The sequence below is a fragment of the Panthera leo genome, chromosome A1 (assembly GCF_018350215.1).
Source record: "Panthera leo isolate Ple1 chromosome A1, P.leo_Ple1_pat1.1, whole genome shotgun sequence".
In the NCBI taxonomy this organism is placed as follows: Eukaryota; Metazoa; Chordata; class Mammalia; order Carnivora; family Felidae; genus Panthera; species Panthera leo.
Window position 1 is genome coordinate 238,475,080 of NC_056679.1, and position 11,213 is coordinate 238,486,292.

Here is an 11,213-nt window from a genome sequence, read left to right on the forward strand (position 1 = left end):
AACCCTAACCCTAACCCTAACCCTAACCCTAACCCTAACCCTAACCCCTAACCCTAACCCTAACCCTAACCCTAACCCCTAACCCCTAACCCCTAACCCTAACCCTAACCCTAACCCTAACCCTAAGCCCACCTCGCCAGTCTCTAGTGAGCCCACTAAACTCATGCATGTGCACCTGCACGCTCACAGTCACATACCCTCACACACACGGCCTTCCCCAGCCGGGTGATGGAACCCACCCTTGGCCAGGCTGGAGACACCCCCCACCCAGACAAAGCGGGTGCCCTGCAAACACACCTCATTCAGAGACTTCATGGAACGTGCCTGTGGTCTGATGTGGCTACTGGTGTCTCCTGAGGGCCACGCTGGGAGGGAGGGAGGGGCAGGCGGCCCAGCGGGCACGGTCCTCCCCACCTCCCACCAGCTCCTCCTCCTGAAGAAGCATCTGACGAGGGCTGGCTCGTGCTCACCCACAAACCAAGAGCCCACCCCCCGCCGTATCTCCAACAGCAAGAGCAGCATTGCTACCTGTGAATTGTCCATGCACCATTTTGCCAACTAACCTCTCTCCTCGGAGTAAAATGAGATGGGGTGTGAGGCCCCTTCTGGGCTGTTTTAAGGTCAACTATCAAGGGTAGTTTGGGGGGCTCGTGTTAGTGTGCTAACCTCGTACATGGCTAATCATAACTCGGAGAAACGGGTGGTGCTGCCTCTGCGCTGGCCCCGGGCCGTGTGGTCAGCAGGGTGGAGGCTGTGGGGGCTGTCCAGGCAGGCGGGGGGACAGGCTGTGGGTGGCCACGGCTCCAGGCCGGGAGCAAGTCCAGCTGTGTGGACTCCACTTGTCTTTGGGAAGCACTCACGGCACGTGACTCTGCCCCTCATTTCCGGGAAGGTGAGAGTCCAGGCCTCTGCTGGGGAGGCCTGCAGCTCCAGGGGGCCTCCCCTGGGGGAGTGAGGTCCTCGGAGCAGGAAAATGCACCCACCCCGGGAAGCGTGGGCGGGGGTTTTGTCTCACCTCGGCGTGCCGGCAAACGTTCTACCGACTTCAGGTGTCAGACGCAATGCGAGACCCGGATGAAACACAAGCAGAACCCCTCATGCGGGGCGAGCTCAGCTTTGCTGCCAGCAACCGCATCTCTGTCCAGACGCTTGGCCGCAGCTCAACTCCCATGAGGCCGAATGTGACCCGTTCCTGTCCGTGTCCAGTGGAAACTCCTGCCTCCACACCCCGCCTACAGAGCCCGGGGAGCCTCCCCCCATCCAGCAGTCTCTGTCCGTGGGCTGGGTGCCCCGTGTCCCCGAGCCACCCCTGTCCCGGTCAGGGCTTCGGAGGGGGAGAGAGGAACAGAGGCTCCAGTGTCCTGTGGTTGTCAACACCTAAAATCCAAAGACTTCTCAGGAAGATGGGGACTTCCAACTCCTTCTGGAAGGGGACACGGGGCAACTGGGCCTATGTTTGCACACTACAGCAGCGTGGGGGCAAAGCAGCAGTGGCACCATGGGAACAGGTCTGCAAGCTCCCCAGGCCTCTGAGCCTTGGCCCTTACCCGGAGGTCAGGGACCTTGCCCACCATCTGGGACAGTCAGCTCCACTGCGGGCACACTGCATCCCATAACCACCCTGCATCTTTCTTGCTGTGGACTTAGGGTCTTCCCAGTGGGAGCTGCCTCTGCGCCCACCCGCTGCCTTCCCTCCCACTACCTACTCGGCTGCTAAACTGCCAGGGAGAGATGCAGGACAAGTGAGGGATGGACCTCAGGTGTCACCCCACCTCCGTTGGGTCTGGGGACCCGCAGCCCGCTCTCTACCTCTGAGACTCTAGTGAGCACAGGGCTCAGGGTTCCTTTGGGCCAGGCAGAGTGTGGCCACACGGAGCCCCTGTCCCCCACCCTGGTCCTTTGCCCACGAGCCAAGGTCAGCCAGCCCTAATGTCTCCAGAGAGCTGGCCACCCCCAGCCTGCACCGATCCCTGCAGATCCCCACGGGGCGGGATTCCCTGTTGGGCTCAGAGTCATCATGTGGCAGAGCTTGGCAAACACAAGGAGAAAGGTCAGGTGCTGCCCACTCTTACGGCTCGTGTGTTACGTCCACCGTAAAGCGGGCAGCATGGAGGGCGGGAACACTGGTCTGCGAGATGGTGTTCTTGTTGAGCGACACAGCTGGGGGCATGGACCGTCTCTAGCAGGCCAGCCGGCCTGTGAACCAGCAGGTGTGAACCACACAAACTGCCCACGAGTTTGTGTGGCCGGGCAAGCCGCTCTCCGAACCACAGATTTCCCCGTCGCTAAAAACTTAGCAGGGTTTTGAGGCAACCGGTGCTTCCCTACCTCTTTAATTTTGCCGATTTCCATTTCGGACTGACAAGAAGTAAGCAGGAGGCTACCATGGCATTTTGGGATAGAGTTTTCACTTTCTGGAAAAAAGAATAAGTGTAGGTGGCACATGCCACACCCCCCCCTTCTCCTTGTCTTGAACACAGTTGTGATGCCTGGGGTTGCAGCAGTTATTTGGGGACAATGAGGGGAAAATTGGCATTGCACAGGTTCCCAGCCTGGGCTCCAAACCAATGCCAGTCCCAGCTACCCCGAACCTTCTAGCTGTGAGAAGACCCCAGTGTGCAGTGACCCTGCTACAGCCAAACGCATCCCCCCCCCCCCCGCTGTGGTGGGCGAGCCACGCGTGGCACGGGCCGTGCCGGGTGGTGAGTGTGCAGTCAAGGACATCCCCAAGACGTGATACTCTGCAAGGCAGATGTGGAGGGGCTCCCTTTCTGCCTGGGGGGAGAGAGACAGGCTCCCAGAAGAGGGGCGGACGGGGCGTGGAGGTGGGTGTTGCCAGCAGAGTGGGGAGGAAGGGGCTCTCCTGTACCTGAGGCTCAGTCAGAGAGGAAGAGACGCCTGGGGTGGGCACGGCCCTCCCTCTGCTCTGGGGTTGAGGTCAGTTCCAACCTGGCCAAGTCCAGGCGGTTTGTGTAGATGATGGAGCAGACGGGACCAAGTATAAGCAGAAACCGGAAACAATCGACTGGTTTCCTGGCTACAAAGTGAGCGAGAATTCCGACAGCCCGGCCTCCTGCCCTTCGTGCATAATCACCAACAGTTAAGACAAACAGTGATGAGACTCCCAGAACAGGGACCACGCCTCCACTTATCACTGTGGTACTGCCCAGAACAAAACCAAAGCAGAAGGTCTTGCCTACAAAGAGCTTATAGTTTAGCTGATGGTGGGTTCCCGAAAAGGCTATTTTGGGAAAACATTTATGAAACCAGAAGTACTCCTCTCTCCCCCCAACAAAATCCGTGTAAAATCTCTCGAACCTCAATGAGACTAATTTAAGGATCTTGGGAGGAGTTTGTCCCAGGTTTTCTGGAGGGCCCTAAATACAATCACATAAAAGAAGAGAAGACGCGAGAAACACACTCTGGCCCCCCTGGGACGAGGGAGGCAGAGGTCACAGGGACACGGCCAGGGGGAGCCCAGGGACGCCTGGGGCACTCGCAGCTGGAAGAGGCAGGAAGAACGCTCCCTGGAGCCTCCAGAGGGAGCACAACCCCGCCAGTGACTTGACCTCAGACATCAGGCCCCACAGCAGGAGAGAGTAGATTTGTGTTGTTTTAAGCCATGAGTCTGTGGTGATTGCTCACAGCGGCCACGGGAGCCGAAATACAAAATGACCTCAGAAATTGCCTTGATCAGCCCCTTCATACGCAGAAAGTTGACTTTTGCAGGTGTGAAATGCCTTACCTAAGCTCCCAAGATGGTCAGTTGTCTTTATTTTCGAGGACACTGCTCCGCGGTGCCCTTGTCCAGTCTGTGTTGTATGGTGGGCTGAAGGAAGACATTTCCACGGGGTCTGCCTCCTCCCACATCTCAGGAGAGCCCGGGCGGGGCGGGGAGACCTCGCCCCTGACAAGTGTTCCGGGACACTGGGCAATAGGACCAACCTCGGGACAGGGCAGAGCCGTCCTCAGAGGAGGCAGAGAAGCAGGCCCTCAGGGGTCGATTCCCCCGCGCTGGGCCAGGCAGGTTGCCCGTGTCGTCTTGGTCAGTAGCCGTGAGGATCCCACGAAGGCGCTACGGGATGGAAGATCCTCTCTCCCACACGCATTCTACGGGGGAGCGAACTGAGGCTCGAAGGAGCCATGAAACTTGCTCAGATCCAAACCCCGCTCTGCCTCCTGCCCTCAGCTCTTCCCCGCTAATGGAGACCGCCTCCCATGGAGACCCCTGGGGGGCAGGGAGGGTCACGTGGGGCCACCGTACTCCACTTTCCTCCAGACGCCCGCAAAAGCCTGAGTTGTCTCCTGCGGCTTATACACTGTTTTCTGTACTCATTTAACTGCCAAAAACCATTTTCAGAACTCAGTCCCTGGAAATATTTTTTCAAAGGTCTCTTTTCAGTCTCAAGGAGCAGGAAGCAGTATGCTTTTAAAAACCAATTAGCCACACATTTTTGCTCATTAAATAAATATTTTTACTTTGGACCCAGTTGACGTCTCAGTTACACAGAACAATGAGGCTGACTCACCTGTTTGCGCCTCGGTTGCCCCTTTTCTCCCCGAACCTTTGAAGTCCCCGTGAGGCCGAGACACCTGGCCCATGCGTGGGGCCCGGCCCGACCCACAGGCACCACCTGAATTCTCACCCATCTCTCAGGTGTTTGAGACGCTTTCGATATGCTGGCACATCAGTCTTCTTGGAACACTAAGGAGGTTCGTGCTGCAGGACACGGCCTGCAGAGGAAAGTGACTGAGACGTGAAATGAGCCGACAGGACCTCCAAGAAAGGTGCCCTGGAGCCCCTCCTGGCGGTTTCGGCCTGTTCGCCAGCCCTGACTCCCCTTGCTTCCTGACACCTCTACTCTGTGGTTGCTTGTACCCACGGAAGACAGGTGGGTGAGGCCAGTTCCTTCTGTGGAAGGAGCCTTCGTTCACCTATTCGACAGGTGTTCATGAGTGCCTGTTCTAGGTGCTGGGCACGCAGTGGGGCTTTGTTTCCACCGAGCAGAGGCCGGAACGTGGCATCAGGAAACGCTACAGTGTGCCACAAGCTGAGCCGTGCCATGGAAACAAGAGACGGGAACAGGAGAGGCACACAGGTGCCGGGCACGTTGTGGTCTTGAATACACACAGGATAGACCCGATCCAGGAGGCAGGGTTTAGACAGGGTTACACCACAGCAGGGTTAGCTGTTTACACCGGGGAGCGTGCAGGACAGCATCTGAGCATCGCGGGAGGGCCAGGCGCTCATCCGGGTGCACTGGGGTCAGGTGGGTGGCACCTCGGCCAGCTGTGCAAGGGTGATGCACTCACCCACCGGGCCCCCGCTGACCAGCATCAGCACCTCCCGAAACCAAAGTGCCAACTGAGAGTTTGTCCTCATCCTTTCTACCCCCGACTTCGTACCTGAAATTATTCTTCTGCTGACCTCCACTGAATCCACCTCCCCACTTATCTATCCAGTGGACTTCGTCTTTCTTCATGTTTGTGTGGACTCACAAGATACCAGACCAATGGCAGGTTGTACACAAAGACGTATTTAATTTAGTTGTCTTAAATAAATGTCACATCAGTTATTTGTTTTTAAATATTTTTTTTTTTTGAGAGAGAGAGAGAACACTCATTCAAGGGGGAAAGGGCAGAGAGAGAGAGAGAGGGAGAGAGAGAATCCTAAGCAGGCTCCACACTGTCAATGCAGAGCCCTATGTGAGGCTCTATTTCAGACCCCGGGATCATGACCTGAGCCAAGATCAAGGGTCGGACGTTCAACCGACTGAGCCACCCAGGCACCCCTGCTACATTAGTTATTCAAATAGTCAACTGGTAAGTTTAATAATAGCTGTAGGTATTAGAAGAGTAAATGAAGATTTGGAGCCAAACCCTAAAGAAACAGAATAGGCAAATAATTGAAATATGTAAGCAAGTGTCTTTCAATTTGCAGTGGCTCTCAGTTTAGTTGTTCACACACTCATAGCTGATTTATTACCATTGGTAATATTAATTGGATTCAACCAGTTCATTTTCTGCTTCTTGAAGTAAACTGGGACGGACTCATGGGATCATTTCTAACCCACACTGAAGGTTGCGTGTCATTAAATTCAGCCAGCACATCGTAAGACCGAACTAGAAAATTGGTGAAAACCACGATGTACAAGGAGCTGGAAAGAAGCAAGCGGTAGAAGCCTTGGAAGGGCAGCGTGGCTAGAGCGGCTGAGAAGGGAGGGCGCAGAATGTCAGCCTTTGGGAGCCAGACGACGGATCCCAGGAAGGGACTTAAAATAGTCCCCAACTTTGGGCAAGCTGACACAGAAGCACAGATGTGGGAAGCCACAGCGATGCTCTGTCCACGCGGTGACTGCAAACGTGGGAGGGGCGGGGAAGAGGCAGGGCCACGTACCCCTGGGGGAGCCTCTGCAACTCTGGGAGTCCGGGAAACCGTCCCAAAGAAGAAACCTCACTGGAAGGCATGCGTGGAAAGAGGACATCAAGCGCTGGAAACACAAGCCAGAGTGACCGGCTCTGAGGCGTCTATTAACAAAACTGGTGGACTTGGAAGAAAAAGAGAAATGACTTGGTCAGAAGACAAAAATCCCAGGTCACTTTTCAAGGAAAGAAAACAAGAGAGTCCTCTTTTTTTTGCCAGAAGGTAATGGAGTGCCATATTTAAGATAACCAAGGAAAGAGCATCTAGGCCAGGGACCCTACGCCCTGCCCAACTGACCCACATTGGTAACAGAAGGGCCACAGGCAGACCCGAACCCCTCAGAACTCAGGGAATCCACGCGTGTGGTCAGCCAACATTGCCTTGGGGGCTGGATGGTAAATATTTTAAGCTCTATGGGTCAAGAGGCAAATTGAAGATACTATAAAGATGCTTACTTAACCACCTAAAATATAAAAAACTGGTCTTCCTTGGGGATTCATAGAGACAAGTGGGGGGCTTGATTTCGCCAGGAGTCATGGTTTGTTGAGCTCTGTGCTACAGAATTAGCCTCAGACAACCAAACGGTGGGGAGACGTCAACTACAGAATTTGGAATCTGCGTTTGGAGTCAAGATTCTAAACACAGAACTTGGAATTCAGAATCTGAACCCAGAACGTAAACTGACAGCTTAGAAACAGGATCCAAAATGCAAATCAAAAGGACAGGCTGAGATGTTAGTTGCCAATATTGACAACACTTCTGAAACTTTTAAAACTTATACTCTTTCCTTTTCATTTTAATTTGATTGATTAATTGATATGCATACCATAAAAGTTACTTTTTTCTAATAAAAAGAAATGATCAGGACACAAAATAATTTCATCATGCCAGAAACTTCCTTCGGGCTTCCCTGGTGGAGTCAAACCCTTCTGCCACTGCAAACTCCTGGAAACTCGCATCTGTTTCCCCATCTCTAAAGTTTTGCCTTTTGTGAAATGTCACAAAACAGGAGCCTTTTTAGATTGGCCTCTTTCGCCCAGAGGGTGTCCATGGCTTCATCCAAGTTGTTACCCATGGAGAGCTGGTTCCTTTTGTTACTGAGCAGTATCCCCTCGTGCAGGTGTCCACACTTCATCCATTCACCTGCTGAGACATATTCCATTGTTTCCAGCTTTGGGTGATCATGAATAAAGCTGGTATAAATAGTTGTGCACAGATTTTTCTGTGAGATAAGTTTTCACTTCTCTGGGGATGGGATTACTGAATTGCATGGTAGTGAATGTGTAGCATTAAAAGACGCTGCCACTTCTCCAGAGGACCTGTGTCACCTTTCAATTCCCACCTCAACGGAAGAGACTTCCAGGTGCTCTGCACCCTCACCAGCACTCGATGCTGTCAAGTGTTTGCTCGCTCTTTCTTCCTTCCTTCCTTTCCTTCTTTCTTTCTTCCTTCCTTCCTTCCTTCCTTCCTTCCTTTCCTCCTTTCTTTCTTTCCTCCTTCCTTCCTTCCTTTCCTTCTTTCTTTCTTTCCTCCTTTCTTTCTTTCTTTCCTTCTTTCTTTCTTCCTTCTTTCCTTTCTTTCCTTTTCCTCCTTCCTTCCTTTCTTTTTTCTTTCTTTCTTTCTTTCTTTCCTCCTTTCTTTCTTCCCTTCTTTCTTCCTTCTTTCCTTTCTTTCCTTTTCCTCCTTCCTTCCTTTCTTTTTCCTTTCTTTCTTTCTTTCCTCCTTTCTTCCCTTCTTTCTTCCTTCTTTCCTTTCTTTCCTTTTCCTCCTTCCTTTCTCTTTCTTTCTTTCCTCCTTTCTTTCTTCCTTCCTTTATTTCCTCCTTTCTTCCTTCCTTTCTTTCCTTCTTTCTTTCTTCCTTCTTTCCTTTTCCTCCTTCCTTTTTTTCTTTTTCTTTCTTTCTTTCCTCCTTTCTTTCTTCCTTCCTTTCTTTCCTTCTTTCTTCCTTCCTTTCCTTTTCTTTCTTTCTTCTTTCTTTCTTTCTTTCTTTCTTTCTTTCTTTCTCTCCCCTCCCCCACCGTGTGCTAATTCTGATGGACACAGGCAGCACCACACTGTGAGGTTCCTCTTCATTCTGCCTCGACTAACAGTGTTGAACAACTCTGTGTATGCTTATCTGCCATCCCAAATTCTTGGCTGAAGTATCCATTCAAATCTTTTGCCTTTGTGTATTGGGTTGTTTAGCAGTTCTTAGTATATTGTGGATGCAAATCCCTTGTCAGATGCATAGCTCACAGATGTTGCCCTTTGGCCTGTGCCTTGCCTTTTCACCCTCTTAGTAGCATATTTTGCAGAGCAAAACATTTGATTCTTGTGAGGTCCACTTTATCCATTTTCTCTTTCACGGTTTGTGCTTTGGTGTCATGTCTAAGAATTCAATTTCTCACCCAAAGTAAAAACATTTTCTCCTTTGTTTTCTTCTAAAGTCTTATAGTTTTAGATTTTGCATTTATATTTTTGATCCATTTTGAGTTAATTTTTACAGATCAGTGTGTCTATCAGTGTTCATCTTCTTGCATGTGGACGTCCAATTGTTTCAACACTATGTGTTGATAAGCTGATCCTTTCTCCATTGAACTGCCTTTGCATTGATTATAAAAATCAATGGGCCTTATTGTGTGGGTCTATTTCTAGACCCTCTACTTCCTGTTGATTTATGTATCTGTCTTTTTGCCAATACCACACTGTCTTTATATCCTTCACAGTAAGTCTTTTTTTTTTATTAAAGCTTATATATTTATTTTGAGAGAGAGGGAGAGAGAGAATCCCAAGCAGGCTCTGCACTGTCAGCACAGGGCCTGATGTGGGGCTCGAACCCACAAACCGTGAGACCATGACCTGAGGCTTAACCCACTGAGCCACCCAGACGCCCTGCCTTCACGGTAAGTCTTAAAATCAGATAATGTGACTTCTCCAACTTTGCTCTTCTATTTTAAAATTGATTTAGCTAATCCAGTCCTATGCCTTTCCATAAAAGTTTTCGAACATGCCTTTTTATCTAGAAAAAAAACTTGCTGGGGTTTTTGTTGTAATTGCATTAAATCCATAGATCAATTTGGGGGATAGTTTTCCAATCAATGAACATGTTAAAGCAGTCTTAAGTAGTAAGTCTTCTTTGACTGCTTTCATCAGCATAAAGATCTGGTTCATGTTTTGTTAAGTATATATATATTTCATTTCCTCTGCAGAATTTTTTTTTTTAACATTTATTTATTTTTGAGAGACAGAGAGAGACAGAGCATGAGTGGGGGAGGGACAGAGAGAGAGAAGGAGACACAGAATCTAAAGCAGGCTCCAGGCTCCAAGCCATCAGCACAGAGCCTAATGCAGGGCTCGAACTCACGAACAGCGAGATCACGACCTGAGCCAAAGTCAGACACTTAACCGACTGAGCCACCCAGGCGCCCCTCTGCAGCAACTGTGAATGACACTGAGCTGTAAATCTCAGTCTCCACATGTCCACCCTCAGTACGTAAGAGTATGACATATGAGTACTGGTCTTGTATTCTGTGACCTTGCCAAACTTGTTTATTAGCTCTGAATATCGTTATACTTGGTAAATTCCTTGGGTTTTCTACCCAATTATAACATCTGCAAATAGGTATGGTCTTATTCCTTCCATGTCTGAATGTCTTTATCTTCCTTTACCCTTACCTTGCTTTCTCACCCTAGCATGGGGTTGGAAAGGGGTGGAAAGAGCAGGTGTACTTTTCTTGTTCCAGATCTTTGGGAGAACATGTTCAGTTCTTTGCCATTAAGCACATTAACTGCAGATCTTTTTCTATTATTATTTTAGAGTGAGAGAGACCATGAGTGAGGGGAGAGAGGCAGAGGGAGAGAATGAGAAAGAGAGAATTTCAAGCAGGCTCCATGCTCAGCATGGAGCCCGACACAGGGCTTGATCCCACGACCCTGGGATCATGACCTGTGCTGAAATCAAGAGTCAGACACTCAACCAATTGAACCACCCAGGTGCCCCAACTGTAGATCTTCTAATAGATGCCCTTTATCAGACTAAGGAAGTTCCCTCCTTCTACTTTGCTGAGAGTTCTTGTCATGAATGAATCTTGAAGTTTGTCACTTTTTTTTTTTTGCATTATTTGAAATGATCATGGAGTTTTACTTCTTTCATATGTTAACATGGAGGATTGTGCTGATTGAATTTCATAGGTTTAACCAGCCTTTTACCCCGCTTGTCACTATGCATTATTGCTTTTATATATTGTTTACCTTATTTGCTAATATATCGATGACTGTTTTTATATCTGGGTTTGCCAGAGATATTTGTATGTTGTTTCATTTCTTATATTGACATGTACCTGGTTTTGTTGTCAGTGAAGAGCTGGCATCATGACATCAGTTGGGAAGTGTTTCTCCTCCTCTATTTTCTGAAAGAGATTGTATAGAATTGGTAGTATTTCTTCTTTAAATTTTTTTTAAACGTTTATTTATCTTTTGAGAGACACAGAGACAGAATGCAAGTGGGTTAGGGGCAGAGAAAGAGAGGGAGACACAGAATCCGAAGCAGGCTCCAGGCCCTGAGCTGTCAGTACAGAGCCCGACACAGGGCTCAAACTCATGAACTGGGAGATCATGACCTGAGCCACTCAGGCACCCCTCTTCTTTAAATATTCATAAAATTCACTAAAGAAACTGTCTTATCTGGAATTCTCATTCTCAGGTTTTTCCCTTGTGAAGCCAACTACTTTAATAGAGAAAGGATTATTCAGATTATTCAGGGTCTCTATTTCTTCTCGGATGAGTTTTGGTAGCTTGTTGCTTTCAAATA